Source organism: Protopterus annectens, chromosome 2.part2 (genome assembly GCF_019279795.1).
Source record: "Protopterus annectens isolate FY-2018-M chromosome 2.part2, PAN1.0, whole genome shotgun sequence".
NCBI classification, from domain to species: Eukaryota; Metazoa; Chordata; order Ceratodontiformes; family Protopteridae; genus Protopterus; species Protopterus annectens.
In genome coordinates this window covers 83,174,184-83,201,306 of record NC_056730.1, presented here as the reverse complement: position 1 = coordinate 83,201,306, position 27,123 = coordinate 83,174,184, and the positions used below count along the sequence as shown (strand labels likewise).

Sequence of the window (27,123 nt, the reverse complement as noted above, 5' to 3'; positions counted from 1 at the left end):
TCCAAATGATTTTGATTTCTTTCGGCTTTTACTGACAAAAGTTTGGATTGTAGATCTAATAATTCAGAAACCCATTCTCTGATTTTTTTATACCAAGTTAGGGTTTTACCATATATGTAAGCTTTTAATGAGTCCCATATCATTATTTTATTTATCTCTGTGTTGTAATTAATATCTAAGAAGAACTGTAATTCAGATAATAACCAGGGTTTGAACTCTTTAAATTTAGTTATATATGCTGGAATTCTGAAGTTAAAGATTAATGGTTTGTACCCATTTTGAAATTTTAGTATCAATGAATTGTGGTCTGAAAAGGAGCAAGGAGTGATTGAGAAATTAATGATTTTAGAATGTAAGTCATTTGCAGCACATATTTTATCTATTCTAGTGTGGGTACCAAATCTGTGATCTTGATGGAAAAACAACAAAGATTTATCTTCTTTAAATTTGAAAGTATCTACAAGATGAAATGATTCTACCCAGTTGTTTAAAGTTTTTGATACAGCAGATGTACACACCGGTCTTTTATTTATAGCTTCAGAAATATCAAATATACAGTTAAAATCTCCTCCTAATATTAAGTTGCCTTTATAATTATTGGAAATTAAATCCAAGTGTTTTTTAACAGTTCCTGTTCCAATGACTGGGATCCAGCTAGGGTCCATATTCTATTATTATATTTAACTACTACTAATGGCATAAGGCCTTCTTTATCTTCATACTTATAAATGAGTTCTGGGTTAATCACATTTGTCTTCCATAAACTTGTTATCCCTTTTGTTTTGTCTTATAAGTGGATTGTGTCAATATCATATATTCCTTAGGATTCCATTTGTAATGGCCATTTGTTTTGAAATTAGTTTCTTGATGGAAGACAATTTGTGCTTTGTTCAATTTTAAATATTTCAGTAGATTTGATCTCTTGCTAGGATTGTTTAAGCTACTGGTATTTAAAGATAATAAAGTTAAATCCATCTTAGGTTATTTAGACTGTGTTTTTTTTTTTTGTTTCATCGTGACTATTAACATTTTCTTCTGATAACTATAAAGTATATGTTTGAGCTTTTAAAGGAAATTATCAGATTTATACTTTGAGTGTTTACCAATAAAGTAATGTTTTGGTCAGACATGCTGATTTTTTTTTGTTAAATAACAAATTTAAATTAATAAATGTTAAAAAACTAAGATCCACACTAGCCATGGAATGAAAATCATTCCTAACTGATGGATAAACCTAAGTCCATTAGATTATCACTCATACCGTGACAATCCAGAACATCTGAGCTCCATAAATTGAATTATCATATGAAGAATATTTTTATAGGAATAAGCAATATTTATACTATTTTGAACAGATATAGTACTATTGTAAATTAGACAGAATTCTAATACAATATAAATGTCTACTTATTGTATAAGCAATTAATATTTACATGAAAGATAGATGACAAGCAATTCAATCATAATAAAGTAGGGTGTGTCATATATAAAACCTCAGTAAAAGATTATAACACAAAGTTATTTAACATATTCACCCTTATTGATGAAGTCTTTCAAAACTTATTACTTAATATAAATAGATGTTAATAATATTTATACCTAATGTTTACAATGCAATGTGTTTTACTGGATATATCAAAAGTTATATTTCATTGTTTACCAGCATTTAAGTAATCACTTTGTTTGTTGCTAACTTACTTAAAGCATCAAGTTTGTTTTATGTTAACATTTATGAAAGTTAGTGCATTTTAATTATCAGTGCATAGCTCTTCCCCCATTTCCTACACATAAGGTTTTTCATATCTGTCATTTCTTATTATAAAATGAGTGAAATTATAGGTTAAAAACAACAAATTCACTTATTGTGATTAATGATTGTAAGTTCCCTTTCCATATTCATAAATTACCATTTTATGGCATATACTGAAAGTTTTTAGATTTAAATGGCAATGTTCTATTTTGTATAATCTGCAACAGTTAAACTGAGTGTTTATTGTCAATTTAATACTATTTGTTCAGAATGTGATTGTTACACTCTGTGACATTCCTAGTTCAGGCTTCTTTTGTTTCCCTTGAACAACTTTGTCAGTTTGATGTCATGTATAAAACGAAAGGTACCTTGGTAACAGCTTAAGTATTATGTATGGTCAAAATGGGTTACAAAACCACAATTCACGTTAAAGCAATTATATGACTTGTTATGCACATTTAGTTATATGAGAAAATCATCATGTTTCCCCTTGATGTTCAAGATAGTGCATGTCATTTATGACAAGTTAAAACAGTAGTGTTATTATACACAAGCCCATGTTATTAAATGTCTATTGTCAATTTAATACTATTTGTTCAGAATATGATTGATACATTCTGTGACATTTCAAGTTCATGCTTCTTTTGTTTCTCTTCAACAACTTTTTCAGTTTGATGTCATGTACAAACATTAGTTACCTTGGTAACCACTTAAGTATTATATATGGTCAAGATGGGTTACAAAAACTACTACAATTCAAGTTAAAGCAATTACAGGACTTGTTATGCATATTTACTTATATAAGAAAATCATCATGCTTCCCCTTGATGTTCAATGTAGTGTATGTCATTTATGACAAGTTAAGACAGTAGTGTTATTATACACAAGCCTATTTTATTAAATCCAGTCTTCAATATCTAAATTCAGCAGACTGCTTCATCTTATATGACGATTATATATTTTATGTCTAGATTTACTAAAATCATACATTGCATAACTGTTGTGGTTTTTTTTTTTTTTTTTTTTTGGCTGTTGCTTAGTTATTTGAGAGATCACAAGTTGTAATGCTTATTCTAATTATTAGTTCCTTCAAAGCATGTTTATACAGTCCATAGACTTTAAATTATGAGATCCTTCTAGTTTCTTATTTGTTCTAAGAATATTTCCATCCTTACATACACACACATCAGTACTTCAAGCATGGTCAACAATACCCATCCAGTTTTTGCCAGAATACCATTCACTAGTTCATGTGGTGTTTTTCCAGTCTGTTCTTAAAATATCCTAACCGATATTTGTCCTGTTCCATTTTACCAGCCTGTTCCATGCAGTGGTCACTCTGCCAGTGAACCACTCAACACACCTTCCATTCCCACAGATATTTCCATGAAGGAAACTGGATGACTCTCTAGTACTTCCTGGCAACACCAAACACCCCTAGAATCAGCTATCCCCATATGCCCAACACGTCCGAGCAAGCTCACTTCCCAGATGACTGCAAAGAGTTCTGCACAAGACCAACTGCTCTTAGTCTTTCACAATAACCCAGACTTCTACTCTTATGTTAGTCCTTAATGCGTTTGGACCAAAATACATTTTAAATATAAAATTGCACTTATTTATTTATTTTTTTATCAAGAATCAGCTTAATGAGCTAAACGAACTGTTGGGAGACCATCAATATGTGTACATGTGGTTTAAAAAAGCTCTTTTTATTATAAATATATATATATATATATATATATATATATATATATATATTTATTTATTTATTTTTAAATCAAAAACATTGCTGAGAATCATCTCGGAGGCTCCTCAGAGCCATTAAGCATTATCGTCACTCTGTCTCCGTTATCAGAGCATCCTGGGAGAGTCTGTTTCTGTTAGTGTGTCTGTGTACTGCATACCAGAGGCCCGCGATGCACCTGAAGCAAAGCTTCACTTCACTGCAACTTCAAGCCTAAATTCCCTCCCTTTCAGCGGAGCAGCAGCCAGGAAAAGAACAGAGAGCAAACAGATTAAAAAAAAAAAAAAACTCCCAACAAGCCTCCACAACAACAGATAACACATCCTTCCAGCCTTTCCACCTTTCACTCAGCAGATGTATAAACAAACTATTCTCTGCCAGAATATCCTATTTCACAGTTTTATCCACCTCCCTTTCCCTGGATCTAGACTAAAACACCAAATGTCTCTTCCTAATACACAAGCATCAGTAAACCTCAATCACAAGCAGCAACACACAGCTTCCCAGAGATAAAAACAGCAACATACAACAGTTGCCAAACACAGCTGCATCCATACACACCATGTCAGGCTTAGTCAAACAGTACTCAAAGCTATGATACCTGCCATAATTGATATTAACTATATTTAGACAGAATAATAATGACATTTCTACTAGTTGCCACGGCTGCATCCACACACACCATACCAGGATTGATCAAACAGCACGTAAAGCTATGATACCTGCCATAATTGATACTAACTATGTTTAGTCAGAATAATAATGACATTTGTACTAGCTGTCAGGCACAGCTGCATCCAAGCACACCATATCAGGTTTGATCAAACAGCACTTGTAGCTGTGATACCTGCTATAATTGATATTAACTATATTTAGACAGAATAATGATGACCTTTCTACTAAGAGCTTGCTACTATTATTCAACCAGGATATACATGACATTTCTAAATTGTACTTTAACTGAAAAAGGCATTAGTCTCCATGACAGCATTTTGTTTTCAAAACACTCTACTGTTACTGTTATTATATATGACGTTAAATTTGTTACATTTGAGTCTGAACTCTGATGAATGGTACCTTGTTGAATTAGTTAATAAATTACTTAAATTATTATAAGTAAAAACAATGAAAAATGAACAAGGTAAGTATTCACTGAGTTCAAGTAAGGGAATAGAAACTTCTATGTTTATATATGTTGCTTTGTTTGGCTTATATATAATGTAAATAGTAAGCTTATATATAATGTAAATAGTAACCCATCTTGACCTGCCTTTGTTTGTGAAGAATTACTGGACTCTTTGAACACTCTGAATAACTCATTAATGTTTCTCAGTTGTTTAAGAAAGCTCCTTTTCTTAAAAAATAAAAACAGATGACAAGCGATGTACCATATCAGTCGATACTTTGAGAGATGTAGTTGTAAGAGTTACTTTTTTGGGACAGCTATCTTGGAATTAGTTTTTTGTTTCTTCTTTCTAGCATCAGTCCAAGGATTTGTTTCTTTTATTCTTTTAAGAGTAGGGGCCATCCATTCCATTTCTTCTGGGATATATACTATGTTGTTGTTTTTGATGAATATAGTAGTTTTTTCTAAGTTATTAAAGGTTCTCATCTCACTGACAAAAAGTATTTTTATCTTGGCTGGAAAGCCCAGCCGTGCTTTAATGTTGTTTTGTTTCAACAGTTTTATTATTGGCCAGACTTTTTTCCTTTATTATAGTAATCTGGAAGGATAATCTTTATTAAACTGTATAAGGCTTTGATTGTATTTTAAGGGTGATTTTCCCTAGCAGATTTTAATATTAGTTCCTTGTCCAGAAATGAAAGAAATTGTATAACTATGGATCTAGGTGGAGTATTTGTTAAGTTAGAAGCAGGATTTCTCGGTGCTGAATGCACCCTTTCAATTCCAAATGAAAGTCTCTCTTTCAAGTCTAAAAATTCAGGAATCCAGGTTGTTAAGAATGAAATAATGTCTTCTCCTTCAGTGTTTTCAGGCAGACCAAAGATCCTTATGTTGTTTCTCCTTTCCCTGTTTTCTAAGTCATCTGTTATGCAGCCATGTATTCTGTTTAAGCAGAAATTCTTTTTGGAATGCTTTCTTTTTGAGTCTCCTTTCAATGTAATTTAGAGAAGTCTCTACATTTGTTATTTTTGTATGGTATTGCTGTAATAGTTCCTTAAGAGTATCAGTCTGTTTTTGAGAATTTAATTTGAAGTTTTCTAGGTCATTTTTAAAGCCATCCATCAAAGATAGTTCCTGTAAGGTAGATTTCATCAATTCCAGTTATTTTTTCAAAAAAAACATCTGGTCGAGAATTCCTTGAGTTGTTCATATTCAGTGACTCAATATATCTCTGAGTTACTTGACAATAACATTTTTGTATATCTCCATCAAAATTGATATTTATGTAGATTAGTATTTTATCTATAGATTTCTGATGTTTTAAACTTGAAAATAATAACATTTTCCTATATTATTATACTAGTTTATGGAGCTCTCAAAATTGACTGCTCGCAGGTGGCCATGTAGGCTCCGCCCCCTCTTTGGATGTTTAATTCAACAAGGGAGAAATGAAAGTGAGTGATGTGGCACTACTTGATAAGTAAAATAAGTGAGTGGAGGTATGGATGCTGCTTATTGGGTCAGGGTGAGCGAGGTCATGCTGCCCTAGCAAACAGTAATATTGATGTTTATGTTGTGATTAATCAATTAAAATATTGGTCAATAAAGTTATGTTTATGAAAGTTTAATAAAGGTCATCAAATGTCATTTGGTGTAATGTGTTTATTGAAAGGGACTGGGGCAAACAATATTTCCATATGTACTTAATAGTTCAAAAACCACAAGACTTATAAAGTATCACATGTTTTTAGATGAAACCTTAGATTTTGTTGAAACAATTTTCTTTTATATTTGGATTGCAATTTGCACATTTTGAGAGATGATCATTGTTATATTGCTTATTATGCAATCAAGCATTGTTTTTTATATTTATGTGAATATCTCAATAATCATGCATTCAGAGAAGAATTTCTTGTTGTCACTTGAAAACTTATATCTGGTTAACAAAAGTGTTCTAGCAATGTATGTTTAGGCTTTACATTTTCCAAGAAATGTCAATTTGTCAACGTTTAACAAAAAATATAATTCTGGGCTTGTGTCCATTAAAATATATTATAACATTTTAAAAAGACTATGAACGATATATATTCCTAATTTATTGACAATAAAACATCAACAACGTTATTAAAGTTTATTTAAGTTTACTAAGTAGTACTTCAACTTCACTCTCCCACTGACAACTGCAGAAAACTAGTTTTAGTCAGTTGCATCTCTGACTGAGCTCAGTAGAAGTATTTGCTTCCTAAATGGATGGTAACATAACTAAGTGAAGTTGGAAAGGTCCTTTGTTATATACCAGTTCTGTGAAAAACAAGAAGGTGAGTAATGGACAGCCTGCATGAAGGCTAAGGCACAAAAACAGTTGTAGGCTAAGGCACAAAAACAGTTAGAACCAGTTTGATCTAGATACTGTCGCTTTGCTTCAACTGTCTTTTTGCATGGTCACCATGTTACAGCACTACTCTAGGTAGAGCTGTAGGTAATGTAATGAACCTGTGTTGTACAGCATGTGTTATTGACTGAGAAAACTAAAACCTACAGACAAACATTTATACATTATGGGGAGTGCAATTTTACTTTTACATAATATCTATGGTACACTGACTATTATCACTGTTAACAATATATCTTACTGACAACATTACTATTTGTAGAGTTCTAATAGCTTACATTATTAAACAAAATATTTATGTGTTTATCATACTGGATTTCTTCCAATATTAAAAATGAAACCATCATATTAGGCGACATTAATATAAACTGGTTAGAACTTAACTCCAAACACCCATTCTCAAATATTAATCTATTTAACTTCACCCAGCTCATTGATTCCCCCACCAGACATAACAAAGACTACTATAGTGGAGCCATTTTAGAATGGATTTTGGTTATTAACCCCAATAAAATATTCTCAGCAGGAACACTCCTAAACACCACGAGTGATCACCTCTTAGCCTTTATAACTTGTGCTTCCCCCTCCAGTCAAAATCAGCATCAGTTCAAATAAACAAGGAATTTGACCTCATTCAACCATGAATCCTTCAACCATATTCTAAAATTAACTGATTGTCATCCACTAAAAACCCTCCTCTTGATGAAGCTGTTGATTACTTCAACACTACATAGCTTCACACCTCTACGTGAACAAAGGATCAAGAATAACCATGCCCCTTGGCTATCCAAGGCAACAAGGTTTCTCATACATGCCACAGATAAAATTTGGAAGTTTTGGCAAGTGCATAGAAAAAACCCAGACCTCTGAAAATTCAAACAACTCCACAACCAGGTAAAAAAAGCTAGTCAACAAAGATAAAAAAGAAAACTACCTAAAACTGCAATCTAACCATAAACAGAACCCAAAGAAATTTTGGAACTCTCTTAATTCACTACTTAATTCATGCAAAAAAAAAAAAAAACAACCCCTGTCCTCACTCTGACAAATCTCCTGAAGAAATAGGCTCTCCATTTAATTATTTTTACCCCTTCCCTAACAAACTTTCTAATGAAGCTGCAACCCTACTTAACAACTTTTTCATCAAAACAATAAAACAGTTTATTAAACCAGAAACTGCTGATAGTAAGACTTCACCTCCCACCTCATGTCTTCCCTCATTCTCCCTAGCATGCATAGTAACTTCCTTCATCAGATTGCTTCTTAACAAACTCAAACCCTGTTCCTCATCAGCCGACAAGCTCCGTCCATTATTTCTCAAACATGCAGCTGAATCGGTAGCATACCCTTTATCTATACTTACCAATAGACCCATCCACAAAAGTACAGTCCCAGATATCTGGGGAAAAAAATCTTCATAATACCCCTCCATAAGGGAGGAAATTCTACAGAACTCTCAAATTACAGGCCTATGCCATATTATCCCCCTTATGCAAGGTACTGGAAAAATGTATACATAGACAAATACTAAACCACCTCTTGCAGGCAAACCTAATTACACCCACACAGCACGGTTTCTGTCCCTCGCACAGTATTACCACTGCCATCCTATCTTTCACACACAACATTGCCCAAGCCAGAGATAATAAACTCATATCAGCTCTGTTCCTTGACCTATTCAAAGCATTTGATGCCATTTCCCATCCCATCCTTGTAAGCAAACTTTCCAACCTCCAACTCTCTACCTCCAATACCTCCTGGTTTAACAGCTACCTCTCAAACAGATATCACTCCATCAGATGGTAAACATCCTTCTCCCCTTTCCATCTGGTTAAGACTGTTCTATCCCAGGCACCTTACTTTTTAATATATTTACAAATAATGTTCATGTCTCCTGCCCCACTCTACCTTAATACAGTATGCAGATGATTCCACAATTATTAACACCTCCAATGATATACAAAATCTCCACACTGTCACTCAACAATCTCTGCACCTAATACAATAATGGCTAACTGAAAACAACCTGCTTCTCAACCCCAAAAAGACCAAGCTTCTCCTTTTCCTTCCAGAAAACCTCAATCCAGCTAAAGACAACTTCACCATCTCATCCTTAGATAATACAGTTATCACCACTGACTCAAACATCAAATTGCTTGACATTACTATAGACGGCCAATTAAAATTCAACCTACATATCTTTAATCGTATCAAAAAGTCCAGTCAAAAACTAGGTCTTCTATACTGCAACAACAAACAAATCTAGACCTATACTAGCTCAAACATTTATTCTAGCATTCCCTGCTATATGCTGCTCCCATACTTACTAACCTCCAAAATAATCTCTTAACTAACCAAACTAGAAACCACCTATAACAAGTTAGCCAGATTTTCAGCCAGTAATAGCTACACATCTCATCATTGTATATGTCTGAAAAGCTTAAGATGGCCTGAGCTCCACCACATGCTTCAAATATCACAACTACAAATTGCACAGAGCATCCTAAATAGTCCCAACTTTTGCCTTGTCCTTACATCCATAGTTACACCCTATACACCCAAATGTGACCTCAGAAACACACAGCAAAACCTTCTACAGGTGACCAAGCCAAACACATCACAGCAAAATTCTCCAAAGCAAATTACTCCACCTTGACTAGTTACACATCACCATCTAAATCACACACTTACCCCCCTTCCCTACTCACAGCCAGCATTCACAAAAGCCCAATACCCAATCAACTTTGACTTTTACCCTAAAGCCCATCTCATTCTCCACCATAAAAAAGCCACTACTAAAGCTAAAACCATGCTCTAATGCCCCTGACAACATACCCCAAGAATACCTAAAAATTGCTGCTGACAGTATCACTTACCCCATTAGCATACTTCTCAGTAGATCCATCCTTGAGTCCTACATACCCTCAACCTGGAAAAAAGGCTTTCATTCTCCCTCTCCATAAAAGTGGCAATAATACTGACATCACCAAATTCCAACTCATTGCAATTTTCTCTCCCATGTCCTAAATTTTAGAAAAATGTGTCAACTCTGTCATTATCTTCTTGATACTCAAATACTTACACCCTCACAACATGGCTTCAGACCAGGCCATAGTACTAAAACTGCCCTTCTTTCCTTTATGGATACAGTCAACCAAGCCAATGACACTGGCAAAACTGTCTCTACCTTCTTCCTTGACCTATCAATTGTTTTTAATACTGTTTCTCACTCTTTACTTATCACCCAACTTTCCAAAATTGTTTTTTCCCTCCCCACTCTTAACTGGTTCTCTAGTTACTTAACTGAAACACAACAAGCAGTCAGATGGCAAAACTCCATCTCTTCTTTTCTCAGTACCATCACTGGCATTCCCCAAGGCTCTATTCTTGGACCACTCCTATTTAGTATATTTATAAACAGTTTCCACTCATCTCTGTCTCAAGGATCTGTTATTCAACTATTTAAACCCAATAGATTGTCCTGCTCTGGGTTCTATATTTAGCTACTACAACCCAAACAGGCCCCTTAGATCAAGGGAACCAGAACCTCTTACAGGTTCACAAACCAAACTTCCCACCTGAACAGCTTCTTTATTCTTGCACAATAGCCAAACACTGGAATGCCCTGCCAATATCAATTAGAACAACATAAAATCCAGCCTCTTTCAAATCTTCCCTTTACAACCACCTTTATTCAAGCTGTAAGTGGACCTGCAACATCCCTCCCCTAAAATATGTATACTACACTATCTCTTACTTATGTGGTAAAAAAATACTGCTGTAGATTGAGATTACAAAGAAATTACACAATGTAAACCTTTACTTTTACTAAATGATTTCAGATTATGCTACAAGTTTTACTCTGTATTGTACATATTTGTCTTTTGTAGTTCATATATTTGTAATTTTGTGATTTAATTTGTGAATTTTATGTACTGTGGAGCTTTTCTCCCTGGGCCACCACAGAAACTGTTTCTCTAAGGCCCAGTTGACTTTCCCAGCAAACAAAAGGCAAATAAATAAATAAATAAAATTAAATAAATAAATATATAAATAGATATATAAATAAATATTCTTTTTAAGTTTATTCTTCAGAAAATGGTCTGGAATGCAAGGATGTGCATATATTGCTAGAGGTGTGACATTCCACACCAAATAGGTGTTAAAGAGATAAGGCAAGAGGAATCTCCATGGCTGCTGTTTGTGTAATTCATCTTCTCTAAATATTTTCATCTCCATAGGTAGAGCCACTTTAGGGTTTTATACTTCTAGGCCATTATAACACTTGAGAAATACTCAGTATTATGAGGAATGATTGCCTTACCCCATTAACTTGGTGGAACAAAATACACTTGTTTTCAATCACAAAATTATTAGCAGAGCTACATTTTCTCCAACATCTCATTTCTGAACAGCTCATGCATTTGCACCTATGTTTTTGAGGTCACTGCTAGGCAACAACCTTGACTGATTAGCTTCCAATAAAGTAGACATTGTGTCACATCCACTGTAATCTTGAACCGCAGTCACACCTTCATGACATGCCTCCTAAGCAGACACCTCCATAAAACCATATAATCCTCTTTATCTCACAGACCTCAAACTCAGTATTACAAAATGACTAGAAATCATAACACCATATAACTGGTGCTTAATTTTAATTCAATTCCTGCCATTCCTTGAGTAATTCTTGAGTAATTATGGATATATCTTAGCAAATGCTGGAATTTTCAAGATTCTCAGTCCACGAGGTACATCCCCAAGCTCTAAATAAGCTGAAAAGCTTAGCTGCTGCCATTAAAGATTTTTTTTTATGACTTTAAAAATCTTCAATGGCAATGGCTTATTTGAAGCTTGGGCTGTGCCTTGTGGACTGAGAATCTTGAAAATGCCAGAATTTGCTAATACATACCCAGAATTACTCAAGAAATGTCAGGAATGGAGCTTAAAATTAAGCACCAATTATATGGTATTTATGAACTGGCATAGAAACAAACTTAAAATACGAGATCATTAAACTAGAAGGAGAACTTGACAGTCTTTGCCATCCTTTAAGGATTCAGCACACATTTACCATCAAATGCTGGAAAGACTGGCTAATTTTGATGGCAAATTAGAGTCAAATAAAAAACTTAAACTACTAAGAGATCTGAATGATTTCAGATCTGGTAATATTTTCTCATGACCAAAGGAGACAAGGGAGAAAAAGTAAAATGAGACACAAAGGGGATTAATGTATGAGTTGCATACCTTCTCTACAACTGCACTACCACAAAGAATATTTTGAATCATATCCAGCTCCTGTAGCTGAGTCCAGCAGAAAGGTATGTTCTGTTTCTGCATGGCAGACCAGCAATGCTCTGTCATTGGTTACTGTGATAATCCCTCCTCTAGCAATGTCCAATGAGCATGGTAATATGACAGAGGATTTTCAGATGGCAGCAGTTCCAGTGCTTCCCAATCTACCAGACAGAGTACAATTATATCGGTGAGATCCTTCGAGAGGACGACCATTAGAAAGAAGAGGTGGAAGTCATGAAAGAAAAAATACAACGGTCCTCAACCACACAGTAAATATCTACTTCAGACTAGAAGTTGTACACAAAATTATGGGGACTTTTTGGCTAAACTTTATGAATGGTACTGCTCAAATTCTACTGTGAATTTTTTGCTAGCAACATTTGATATCAATTACTCTTCACAGTCATTCTGAATGACGATGGTCTTGATGCAATACATGATTTTCTCTGTTCAAATACAGATATGAATGTAAGAGATGTGGAAAATATCTGTCAACTTCTGTAGATAGTTTTAACTAATAGCATCATTATTTTTAAGAACCAACCCTATTTGCAATGTCCTGGTATAGCTATGGGTACAGCAATAGCTAACACATATACAAATCTGATACTAAATCAATGGGAGAATGAGTTTGTTTTTATTATGCAATGTATTTAATTCTAAGTTATTGTTTTATAAACATTTTGTTGATGATAGCTTCCTGATTTGGGAAGGGGATCAAACAGAGCTTGTCAAATATGCAGAATATCTTGAAAATGCAACTAACTTTTTAAAATACAAACTCACTAGATCTAACAGTGAAGTAAATTTCCTACAAGTTAAGCCGGAAAAATGTGCAGGAAATATACACACAAGTATTTTTAGGAAAGAAGTCCACACAAATCGATACACCCACAGAAAAAGTATACATGCACCATGTCCCCAAATACTTTTGGAAAAAAGCTAACATTTTTTTTTACATGAAGAAAATCTCTCTCTCTCTACAAACACCATTCAGTGTAGCACAAAAGGACTTGCTACAGACAATTTCCTTAAAGAATTTAGCAATCTCCTATCAATAAACTCCATACCTCCCTCATATAATGCACTTCCTCTCCCCGCCAACAGTCATCCTCTTCTTCCACTTCAAATGCATATGTCCCAAACAAGTGTCTATTCTAACTGAAAATATTCACACTGACTTCCCTGCTGGATCTGATAACATAAACACTGGTTCATATATCAATGCAGAGATCATCTATATCTTCCTGTCACCCATATATATAATCTATGCATCACCTAGAACATTGTGCCTCCAATTTGAAATCTGCTTTAACTAAACTTCTCCCAAAGCAAATAAGCCCCAAAAGTAGTTCTCACTTCTGTGCAATATCATGTTATAATATTTGGGCAATACCTCATTCTATATCCAGCAGTACTACCAGCTTTCCTCTAAACAGCATGGATTATGGCCTGGATGCAGTATTATGACAGCAAAACACTGATAGGTGCCTCCTTGAAACTTCCCCATTTATATACCTGACACAAGACATTTCACCTTATTCACCACTATATTGTCTATAACAAAGTAACTAGTACTGGTATCCATCCAGATGCCTCTCCCTGGTTTAAAAATTACTTCTCTGATGGACACTTCAGTGTCAAAAAAAGGATTATCCCAGTCATTACCAAAGGAGGTATGCCACAAGGATTCATTATTGTCCCCTTCATCTTCTCCATATTCATTAACAAACTCCCTTGTGGCCTCCTCAGTCTCTCACTCATCCTCAATGCTGATCACATTGGTCACTTACTGATCACCAAGCACCTTACTCTTTATCTATCTATGGCTGACATAATCATTTCATAGAACAACCTCCACCTTCAAATACCTAGGACTACAGGTTTATTAGTCACTAAACTCCCATTTCTACATTAATAGAATGACAGCTAAAATAAACTCCCTCCTCTTTTGGGCCAACAAATACCTCCATCCAGTGCAGCTGTCAGCAAAGGAGTTCTCCTTTATCAGCTTAGGTATGACCTTCTCATTTTCACTTTTGCCTCCAAGAAAAACAGCAGCACACTCCAAGCAGTCTTTGACCACATCTGCTAATTCATTACAAACTCATCTCTCTGTGAGCATCACTGTACCTCCCTAGGAAAAACTAAATGGCAACCCATAAACAAAGATCAAACCTACTGTTAGAATTCCAACACTGCAAGCTACTCCAATTCCAAACATTTTCTCCCCTTGCAACTTGACTTCATAAAAAAAACTCATCACAAACCTGAGACACTATTCACAAGCCACACCAACTCTCATTACCCCTAGAACCAAAATCTACAACACTGTATATGCATTCTCCACTCAGTTCCTTACTCTTTTGCAAGTTCTCCTTATTGGCCTAAAAGAAATAAACTGTTAGTTCAAACTTACAGCCTGACTTCTTCACCCAAGCCAAATGTTCCTGATTCAGCATAGGACATAGCACCTAACCCACTGTCCCTATCTCCTTTCCAAGTCTCATCTCCAGTTTAGATGTACTGAAGATTGACCCACTTTGGAAACTAATGTATATAACCTAGTCTGACCTACACTGTTGTTACTTGCATTTCTGTATTTAATTATTTATTTAGTTGTGATATGTTTTGCATTTCACCTGGGCTGAGCATGAAATGAGTCAGTATTGATCAGTGTACTGCCTGGTTATGGTCATTAAAAATAAATAAATGAAATAAATTTCAACAATGTAGTAGGAAAAATATTCTGTATGAATCCACTATGAAAATAGCACCTAATTTAATCAGCATGAAATTATTTGACCCCAAAACACTTAAAATCTAGTGAGGCTGATAGAAGTGTTTCAAAGGGTAAAAAAACATTTTTCTGGCAGAAAATCACTCCTACAACCCTATATTGGGGAAGTCCCCACAACTGAAATTGAGATAGATAGATAGATAGATAGATAGATAGATAGATAGATAGATAGATAGATAGATAGACTAGATATGTTGATTGGGTGAGATTCATTGGGTCTACATTTCATTGAATTACAATTCACTGAAAACATTTCTTCAAATCTATATTTCAATAAAAAGTAAATACACTGAAAGTCATTGCATTGATCATACTTTAAACTTAATGCTAATTATAGACACATTTTGTCTGAAAATTGTTTATACCGAGCAGAAGTGAGGTGGGCTGTCAGCCACAACTCTGAGCTGATATACCAGATGACTAGAGGCTTCTGAGCTTCCAAAAACATTAGTAGCCTGTTTTTGTTGCCTCTTATACTATTTACTGCAGTTTGTTATTGCCTGCCCCCTACTTTTATACTGTATTTATTTACTTGTGTACTAAAGTACACTGTTATACTGCAATTGCTTGCTACACTGTGCCTGTAAAATTTAATTTTACTGCTGTTTCATTACTTAGCAAGCGTTCTTGTTGTTTCCACTGTTTAAGTATTTACTGGTATTTTTTCACTGTTTCAGTGCTATCTTTTCTGCCTTCTCTGGTTTTTCCACCAAGTAGTACTTAATTAACTGATTTGTTAACTGTTTAAATCATCTTTTAGAGGCTCCTGGCTGATTTTTTGCTGTTTTAAACATTTTTCAGTGTCTTACTGCTATTTTTCTGTTGTGTTAAATATTCTCTAGGGATTCCCAGTGAAACTAGGGTAGCTAGTAGCTGTAGCATAGTTCAGATCCAGGCATGCTGCTTCTATAACTGTTTGTAGAGGTTTGTTTGTTCTGTGCATATTTTTCAGACCATCTTGGACTGGAAGGGGCCTATCTGCACTTTTGTGTGACAATTGTGTTTGATTGGCACCTGACTGGTAAAGGGAGGCTGGTCTAGGGCTTGGAATAAGCATCCTCACTGGTCATTTTGTATTTTGTTAGAGTTTGTTTTCAAGTTTTATCTTTTGGCATTTAGGCCCTGCATCAGAGCAGGTCTCTACTTGCTTATATATCACACAGCCCCACGCACTACTGCACAATTGTGTGCCAGAGCTGGACAGTTAAATTCAACAAATTTTACCTTAAAACCCAGGCGGAAGTATTCATCCACTGAGCTCCTCCATGATAATTTCTAAAAGCCACTCCTAGTGACAACAGTCTTCAACCTAGCATTATAGATAGTTGGACTACCCTTGTTTCTGCTGTCAACCTTGTTGACTTGGGTGTCTTGAGGCAGTATAGCAATTGCCTCATGTATACAGACAACCCTCTACTAACAACATAGTCTAGTACAGAGTGCAAGAGATGTAGTTACACCAAGCCTCTAGAATCCATGTTCTCTCTCATTCAAAATAGTAATACACAGAAGGTTCTAAACTCACCCACCACTACATATTAACATAGTACCACTACTCATACACATACAACTAGTCTTACACATAGTATGCATCAAACACGTAAATCCACATAAGCAGAGGTTCTCTCAAAAATACTTAACAAAACACCACAGACCTCCAAAACACAAGTCTGCTACAGCTAACAGTCTCCACAGCACCCATGGCACAGTAACACCAGTATCTCACCCACCAAGCCCATAAGGCATAACACTCAAAAAACAAGCTTTCTAGTCACTGGAGACTCAATAGTGAGACACACAAATGCCCCACTCACTGGGATAGACAAGGTGAAAGTCACGGTCAGCTGCCTGCTAGTGCCCAGATTTTCTAAATCACACATGCACTCATGTTTCTCAGCAACACATACCATTATGACTCTGTCATAGTTCATGTTGGAGGAAATGACTTGAAATGTACCTCACTGGACTATATGAAGAGAGATATGGTCAAGCTCTCTGAGTATGTATCCCAAACAAGTATGTCTATAGCCTTGAGTGGCATACTATCCTCATCAAGAATGATGCCACAGTATAAACAAAAAAATATTGATTTCAATAATTGGCTTAGATTTTGGTGCCATTCCAAGGGGATCCAGTTCCTGTCTGCCTGGAAAGACATCACAAAAGTCTCATTGCTTTGCCAGAGACAGTTTGTACCTAGCACCCCTAGGCTTTTGTCTGCTGGCAAAGGCTCTTGCCTCCACTATAGTGCCTTTTTTAGGCAAGGTCTCATAAATAACATTGCTGTCATGAAATTAACCAATAAGAACCAAATAAGGGTGATGCTGCTAAATGTGAGGATCTTAAACCAAAAACTGCATTCCCTGGAAGTACTTCTATCACTAGAAGATGCAAATGCCTGTGCAGTCACAGAATCCTGGGAGGCCTCAGAGAGTACCCCAGCCCTGCAAGGCTACAATGTCTTCCATACCTTGATAAAATTATAAATTTACCTCGCCTAGTTAGATGGGACAACTCCATGAAGTTACTCCAGGTCCACGATACTGTGGGTAAGACCCCCATTCAAGTCCTAGCCAGTTATAGATCCCCTTCTGTGGATCACAACACCCATAAAGCCTACTTAACCAAAATGAAGACAATCCAAATTTTATCGAACAAACTGGTTATGGGGGATTTCAATTATCCCACAATCAACTGGGAAACATACTCAACCTCAAACTAGCTAGCACAAAAGGTCTTTGACTTTGTGAGTTCAAATGCTCTAGAGCAAATTGTCCATATCCTGATAAGAGGAACAAACATTCTGGATCTGGTCCTCACCAACATGTCAAACAGGTGCACTGCTGCAACTTATGGACCCTCATTAGTTAAAACTAACCACAAATCAGTCACCTTCGAACTGACACTAACACCAAAACTCACAAAGGGTGAAATAAGACTAAAAAACTTCATCAAGACAAACTATACCCTCCTAGGTGAAGGTATAAATGCATTCCAAGCCTCACCCCAAGCTAAAAGTGGTAACTACACTGAAGCTTACACTAAAGCCCTGTACAATCACCTGCATAAGTGTATAAACTCAGCTGTACCAGATAGAATCAAAGCCAGAGCCCCAATTAAAATCAAGCTGCCATGATGGACTTCCAGCATCAACAAACTGTATAATAAATACAAAACGTTGTTGTCCAAGAAAAAAAGACAAGGACCCAACATGGAAAAGCACCCACCTCAGGCAAATAAGACAACTTGTCAAATCATTTTGAGAGAAACCTAGCAAGTACTACCAAGGATAACCATAAGGCTTTTTACAGATATGTATGTAACCTAAAGGGTAAGGCTCAAGCATGTGCAGAACTGATGGCCAATGGTATCACACATACTGACCCCACAGAGAGGGTGAACCTGCTAGCAGATGGTTTTGATGAAAATTTCACTCCCTTACCTCTCCTAACTTACAACAAACCCTCCCCCAAAATCCCTCACACCTTACATGTCTGAAGAGCAGGTTCTCAAAGCCCTGTCCAAGGCAAAGACCACTGCCTCTATGGGACCAGATGACATTCCAGGCTGTCTTCTAAACAGGCTAAAACACAAACTAGCATCACCACCACTAAATAACTTTTTCATTCATAGCCTAACCAAAGGCTTTGTTCCTGCGGAATGGAGAACAGCTACAGTTATCCCTCTCCAAAAAGATGGCCTAGCAACAGACCCAGGGAATTACAGACCCATAAGCTTCACCAGCCTCATCAGTAAGGCCATGGAATGTATCATTAAGTACTTCATAAAAAAATATATAGGTGACCTCCAAACCCTGGACCCCACCTAATTCGGCTTTGTGAAAGGGCAGATCCTACCTGTTAAATCTGGTGGATTTCTTTAAAAGTGTGACTAAGGCCATTGATGAGGGCAAATCTGTACACACAGCATATCTTGACTTGGCAAAGGCTTTTGACACAATCCCACATTCAGGCATTACAGATAAACTTAACAAACTGAATGTAAACCCCTTGATTGTAAGATGGGTTGCTAACTGGCTCAGTATCTGGACACACACTATCAAAGTGGGTGACTCCACATCAACCAGCAGACCTGTTACCAGCAGGGTGCTACAGGGGACAGTGCTGCACCCCCTACTATTTGGTATATACTCCTCAGAAGGTGGGTTGTGGCTGACCAAAGCTGGATACGACTGCAAACTAGATGCAATCATTGAATCCCCAATGATGTCTGTATATTCCAGGAGGGTCTCGCATAGAACAATGACTGGTGTATTAGTCACGGTCTCAAACTGAATGCAAAGAAATGCATCATCATTCCCTTCATTGCAAAACAATGTCCCTTCACACTATCAAATCAATAACAATATCCTAAATACACATGAAGTGGTAAGGGACCTGGGATCACAGGTGGACTGCGACCTTACTTTGACTACCATGTGTCTACCATTGTAAGGAAATATTTCCATGTAGCTCAGCTAATTAGTAAAGGATTCACCTCGAGAGCAAAAGAAGTTATAACCCCCCTATACTCAGCATTTATCCGGCTCATAATTGAGTATTATTCCCCATTTGGTATGTACCATATTACGTATCTACAGCAATTAGAGAGACCTCAGAGGTTTCTAACAAAAAAGATCAAGGGCCTCCAGCATGTGCCTTACATGGACCGACTAAAATCCCTGTCACAGTACTCCATATCATATAGACGTCTTAGGGGAGACTTATGTCTGGCCCACACAGCAACCCAAGACCAGATCTAATTAAATTTCTGCATATCCATAAATCAAATAGGTCAAGGGCTACCCATTCCAGAGAGTTAAATATGACTTGTGACTTAAATAGCACATGCTGGAGGGACAGATTTATCTCCCAGTGACTGCCTCGTCTTTGGAACAGGCTACCAATTCAGGTGAAACAGGGTACCTCTATGACACTGTTGAAGAGGAATCTGGATGAGTGGATGGGGCACAGTAAATTCTTACTTGGGATAGAGCCCACAACCCAATAGCCTAGTAATCTCCTATGAGCCTATGATCCTATCAAAAGTGGTAATAATACAGAAAATGTTTTTCCTTAATGTATGGTGTAGGAACGTATGGTGTAGGGATGAAATTATTTAGAGAGGCAGGGTTATTAGTTACCACATATTATTAAAGATGGTTAGGAGTCCAGCCTCCAGCATTATCCTATTAATGTGTGCTAACCCTAACACTAACCCTTTCCTTGCACCTAACCCCAAATCTACTAAATCTTATTTAGGGGGAAAAAAACTTTCTATAACAGTATCACTGGACAAAATACTCAAGCAGACACTGCAGACAATGCCATACCTTCACACCTCTATTTCTAACCACTTCCAAACACTAACTCTAACCCTAACACATAAATACTTGCACATACATACTCCATTCCCTATTTTTCGACATTACAGTCCCAAACTCTAAATAAGCCAGGCATATTAACTACCACTCACTACATTTATATCAAATGAAACACAATTCAGTCTTTTGTACAGTCAACAAAAGATGACAAGGTTTACAAGTGTCAACAAAATGAACCTTTAGAGAATGACATCCACCTGTAAATATATATATCTATATATATATATATATATATATATATATATATATATATATATATATATATACACACACACACATACATATATATATATATATATATATATATATATATATATATATATATGTTAAGTTATCGAACAAAAAAAATGTCGAACAGCAATAGTTGGCCCGCTTCACAACCCGAGCCTCAGTCTAATTATTTATTCATGAATGATAATTATTTATTCATGAAAGAAAAAAAAAAGTCAGTCTGCTGCGACTGCATGCTGAAAACTTACTCTGCTACCAAATACAAACTAAAATAATAATACTGCAACTAAAGGTTGCAAATGCTTGATTCAACACTCATCTTCAGAAATTATAATACTGCAAGTAAAATGAAGTTATGCTTAATTCAGCGTTTCTCTTTCTTTTCACTCGTACACTATTAACGTGTAATTAAACTATGTCATAACGGACATACATTTCAACCCTTTTCATCTGACACTATTTACATCATCACAGGTCTCCATTAATACTTTAGGCTATGATTGCCACATTTCTCAAACAGAAATCAGTACAAATATAGAAGAATATCCTAAACAGATGCAACACATTACAGAATTAAGAGTAGCTAAAGCAAACTACACTTTTAACAGCCTCGCTACAGCAGTAATAAACTTGATGCATCAATACTCTGTCATATTGTCAAACACAGCTTGCATACGGGAATACCTTTCCATAGTCTTCCACTTTTTAGGAGATGGAGGATACCCTGCCTGTAACTGCATCCTGACCTCATTCACTCTGTTTTGCTCCCGTAGTAACACATCCAAAACAGCAGGTATATCACATATCCTTTTGCCTAGTAAGCACCTCAATCACCTGTGCCACCTCCCTAGGTAATTCTGTATGAGAGGTAAACCTAACTCATTTAACGCTGACACATTCCAAAATGAGATGGGGAACATAGGAGGATACCTACTGGGACCTGAATTTCTCATGTACTGCTTTCTTGGTCAACCTACAACGTAGGTTTCTGAGAAGTATGTTAACATTTCTTTACCTTCCACAGGGAATGTGTCAGATAGTGTGTTTTCAAAGTAGGAAGAACTTCATTTTCAGATAGAAAAGACAGTGCAATCAACTTCTTAACTTCTAGTTGAAATGTGGATAAGTATCCATAATGTGATGCTAAACCTAGTGCTTGAACTTTCCGCCATACTCTCTGTGCAAAGTGGAACAAACAACCTTTACCACTTACATTAGCAAAGTTATGCTTCACACACTTGACGGGTGCTAGCTCAAAATCTGTCATGATGAATTGTACTGTTGGCTCATAGTTTACTAAATTTAACAAAGAAAATAAGTACTCCCATAAGTAGTTGTATGCCTTAAACTGCCATAAGTAGTTGTATGCCTTAAACTCCCATAAGTAGTTGTATGCCTTAAACTCCCATAAGTAGTTGTATGCCTTAAACTCCCATAAGTAGTTGTATGCCTTAAACTCCCATAAGTAGTTGTATGCCTTAAACTGCCATAAGTAGTTGTATGCCTTAAACTCCCATAAGTAGTTGTATGCCTTAAACTGCCATAAGTAGTTGTATGCCTTAAACTCCCATAAGTAGTTGTATGCCTTAAACTCCCATAAGTAGTTGTATGCCTTAAACTGCCATAAGTAGTTGTATGCCTTAAACTGCCATAAGTAGTTGTATGCCTTAAACTGCCATAAGTAGTTGTATGCCTTAAACTGCCATAAGTAGTTGTATGCCTTAAACTGCCATAAGTAGTTGTATGCCTTAAACTCCCATAAGTAGTTGTATGCCTTAAACTGCCATAAGTAGTTGTATGCCTTAAACTGCCATAAGTAGTTGTATGCCTTAAACTGCCATAAGTAGTTGTATGCCTTAAACTCCCATAAGTAGTTGTATGCCTTAAACTCCCATAAGTAGTTGTATGCCTTAAACTGCCATAAGTAGTTGTATGCCTTAAACTGCCATAAGTAGTTGTATGCCTTAAACTCCCATAAGTAGTTGTATGCCTTAAACTGCCATAAGTAGTTGTATGCCTTAAACTCCCATAAGTAGTTGTATGCCTTAAACTGCCATAAGTAGTTGTATGCCTTAAACTGCCATAAGTAGTTGTATGCCTTAAACTCCCATAAGTAGTTGTATGCCTTAAACTCCCATAAGTAGTTGTATGCCTTAAACTCCCATAAGTAGTTGTATGCCTTAAACTGCCATAAGTAGTTGTATGCCTTAAACTGCCATAAGTAGTTGTATGCCTTAAACTCCCATAAGTAGTTGTATGCCTTAAACTCCCATAAGTAGTTGTATGCCTTAAACTGCCATAAGTAGTTGTATGCCTTAAACTGCCATAAGTAGTTGTATGCCTTAAACTGCCATAAGTAGTTGTATGCCTTAAACTCCCATAAGTAGTTGTATGCCTTAATCTCCCATAAGTAGTTGTATGCCTTAAACTGCCATAAGTAGTTGTATGCCTTAAACTCCCATAAGTAGTTGTATGCCTTAAACTCCCATAAGTAGTTGTATGCCTTAAACTCCCATAAGTAGTTGTATGCCTTAAACTCCCATAAGTAGTTGTATGTCTTAAACTGCCATAAGTAGTTGTATGCCTTAAACTGCCATAAGTAGTTGTATGCCTTAAACTGCCATAAGTAGTTGTATGCCTTAAACTGCCATAAGTAGTTGTATGCCTTAAACTCCCATAAGTAGCTGTATGTCTTAAACTGCCATAAGTAGTTGTATGCCTTAAACTGCCATAAGTAGTTGTATGCCTTAAACTGCCATAAGTAGTTGTATGCCTTAAACTCCCATAAGTAGTTGTATGCCTTAAACTCCCATAAGTAGTTGTCAGCCTTAAACTCCCATAAGTAGTTGTATGTCTTAAACTCCCATAAGTAGTTGTATGCCTTAAACTGCCATAAGTAGTTGTATGCCTTAAACTGCCATAAGTAGTTGTATGCCTTAAACTCCCATAAGTAGTTGTATGCCTTAAACTCCCATAAGTAGTTGTCAGCCTTAAACTCCCATAAGTAGTTGTATGTCTTAAACTCCCATAAGTAGTTGTATGCCTTAAACTGCCATAAGTAGTTGTATGCCTTAAACTCCCATAAGTAGTTGTATGCCTTAAACTGCCATAAGTAGTTGTATGCCTTAAACTCCCATAAGTAGTTGTATGCCTTAAACTCCCATAAGTAGTTGTATGCCTTAAACTCCCATAAGTAGTTGTATGCCTTAAACTGCCATAAGTAGTTGTATGCCTTAAACTGCCATAAGTAGTTGTATGCCTTAAACTCCCATAAGTAGTTGTATGTCTTAAACTCCCATAAGTAGTTGTATGCCTTAAACTGCCATAAGTAGTTGTATGCCTTAAACTGCCATAAGTAGTTGTATGCCTTAAACTCCCATAAGTAGTTGTATGTCTTAAACTCCCATAAGTAGTTGTATGCCTTAAACTGCCATAAGTAGTTGTATGCCTTAAACTGCCATAAGTAGTTGTATGCCTTAAACTGCCATAAGTAGTTGTATGCCTTAAACTGCCATAAGTAGTTGTATGCCTTAAACTCCCATAAGTAGTTGTATGCCTTAAACTGCCATAAGTAGTTGTATGCCTTAAACTCCCATAAGTAGTTGTATGCCTTAAACTGCCATAAGTAGTTGTATGCCTTAAACTGCCATAAGTAGTTGTATGCCTTAAACTGCCATAAGTAGTTGTATGCCTTAAACTCCCATAAGTAGTTGTATGCCTTAAACTGCCATAAGTAGTTGTATGCCTTAAACTCCCATAAGTAGTTGTATGCCTTAAACTCCCATAAGTAGTTGTATGTCTTAAACTCCCATAAGTAGTTGTATGCCTTAAACTGCCATAAGTAGTTGTATGCCTTAAACTCCCATAAGTAGTTGTATGCCTTAAACTGCCATAAGTAGTTGTATGCCTTAAACTCCCATAAGTAGTTGTATGCCTTAAACTGCCATAAGTAGTTGTATGCCTTAAACTCCCATAAGTAGTTGTATGCCTTAAACTCCCATAAGTAGTTGTATGCCTTAAACTGCCATAAGTAGTTGTATGCCTTAAACTCCCATAAGTAGTTGTATGCCTTAAACTGCCATAAGTAGTTGTATGCCTTAAACTGCCATAAGTAGTTGTATGCCTTAAACTGCCATAAGTAGTTGTATGCCTTAAACTCCCATAAGTAGTTGTATGCCTTAAACTGCCATAAGTAGTTGTATGCCTTAAACTCCCATAAGTAGTTGTATGCCTTAAACTGCCATAAGTAGTTGTATGCCTTAAACTCCCATAAGTAGTTGTATGCCTTAAACTCCCATAAGTAGTTGTATGCCTTAAACTGCCATAAGTAGTTGTATGCCTTAAACTCCCATAAGTAGTTGTATGCCTTAAACTGCCATAAGTAGTTGTATGCCTTAAACTCCCATAAGTAGTTGTATGCCTTAAACTCCCATAAGTAGTTGTATGCCTTAAACTCCCATAAGTAGTTGTATGCCTTAAACTCCCATAAGTAGTTGTATGCCTTAAACTCCCATAAGTAGTTGTATGCCTTAAACTCCCATAAGTAGTTGTATGCCTTAAACTCCCATAAGTAGTTGTATGCCTTAAACTCCCATAAGTAGTTGTATGCCTTAAACTCCCATAAGTAGTTGTATGCCTTAAACTGCCATAAGTAGTTGTATGCCTTAAACTCCCATAAGTAGTTGTATGCCTTAAACTCCCATAAGTAGTTGTATGCCTTAAACTCCCATAAGTAGTTGTATGCCTTAAACTCCCATAAGTAGTTGTATGCCTTAAACTCCCATAAGTAGTTGTATGCCTTAAACTGCCATAAGTAGTTGTATGCCTTAAACTCCCATAAGTAGTTGTATGCCTTAAACTGCCATAAGTAGTTGTATGCCTTAAACTCCCATAAGTAGTTGTATGCCTTAAACTCCCATAAGTAGTTGTATGCCTTAAACTGCCATAAGTAGTTGTATGCCTTAAACTCCCATAAGTAGTTGTATGCCTTAAACTCCCATAAGTAGTTGTATGCCTTAAACTGCCATAAGTAGTTGTATGCCTTAAACTCCCATAAGTAGTTGTATGCCTTAAACTGCCATAAGTAGTTGTATGCCTTAAACTCCCATAAGTAGTTGTATGCCTTAAACTCCCATAAGTAGTTGTATGCCTTAAACTCCCATAAGTAGTTGTATGCCTTAAACTCCCATAAGTAGTTGTATGCCTTAAACTCCCATAAGTAGTTGTATGCCTTAAACTGCCATAAGTAGTTGTATGCCTTAAACTCCCATAAGTAGTTGTATGCCTTAAACTGCCATAAGTAGTTGTATGCCTTAAACTCCCATAAGTAGTTGTATGCCTTAAACTCCCATAAGTAGTTGTATGCCTTAAACTCCCATAAGTAGTTGTATGCCTTAAACTCCCATAAGTAGTTGTATGCCTTAAACTCCCATAAGTAGTTGTATGCCTTAAACTCCCATAAGTAGTTGTATGCCTTAAACTCCCATAAGTAGTTGTATGCCTTAAACTGCCATAAGTAGTTGTATGCCTTAAACTCCCATAAGTAGTTGTATGCCTTAAACTCCCATAAGTAGTTGTATGCCTTAAACTCCCATAAGTAGTTGTATGCCTTAAACTCCCATAAGTAGTTGTATGCCTTAAACTCCCATAAGTAGTTGTATGCCTTAAACTCCCATAAGTAGTTGTATGCCTTAAACTCCCATAAGTAGTTGTATGCCTTAAACTCCCATAAGTAGTTGTATGCCTTAAACTCCCATAAGTAGTTGTATGCCTTAAACTCCCATAAGTAGTTGTATGCCTTAAACTCCCATAAGTAGTTGTATGCCTTAAACTCCCATAAGTAGTTGTATGCCTTAAACTCCCATAAGTAGTTGTATGCCTTAAACTCCCATAAGTAGTTGTATGCCTTAAACTGCCATAAGTAGTTGTATGCCTTAAACTCCCATAAGTAGTTGTATGCCTTAAACTCCCATAAGTAGTTGTATGCCTTAAACTCCCATAAGTAGTTGTATGCCTTAAACTCCCATAAGTAGTTGTATGCCTTAAACTCCCATAAGTAGTTGTATGCCTTAAACTCCCATAAGTAGTTGTATGCCTTAAACTCCCATAAGTAGTTGTATGCCTTAAACTCCCATAAGTAGTTGTATGCCTTAAACTCCCATAAGTAGTTGTATGCCTTAAACTCCCATAAGTAGTTGTATGCCTTAAACTGCCATAAGTAGTTGTATGCCTTAAACTCCCATAAGTAGTTGTATGCCTTAAACTCCCATAAGTAGTTGTATGCCTTAAACTCCCATAAGTAGTTGTATGCCTTAAACTGCCATAAGTAGTTGTATGCCTTAAACTGCCATAAGTAGTTGTATGCCTTAAACTGCCATAAGTAGTTGTATGCCT

At 36.2% G+C, this 27,123-nt stretch overlaps 1 protein-coding gene across 12 annotated transcripts in view; it reads left to right on the top strand.

Moving 5' to 3' along the window:
* LOC122795548 (muscular LMNA interacting protein) overlaps positions 1–27,123 on the top strand; it is a 2,709,240-nt gene that overhangs the window by 1,506,053 nt on the left and 1,176,064 nt on the right. The gene's annotated exons all lie outside the window — the stretch shown is intronic.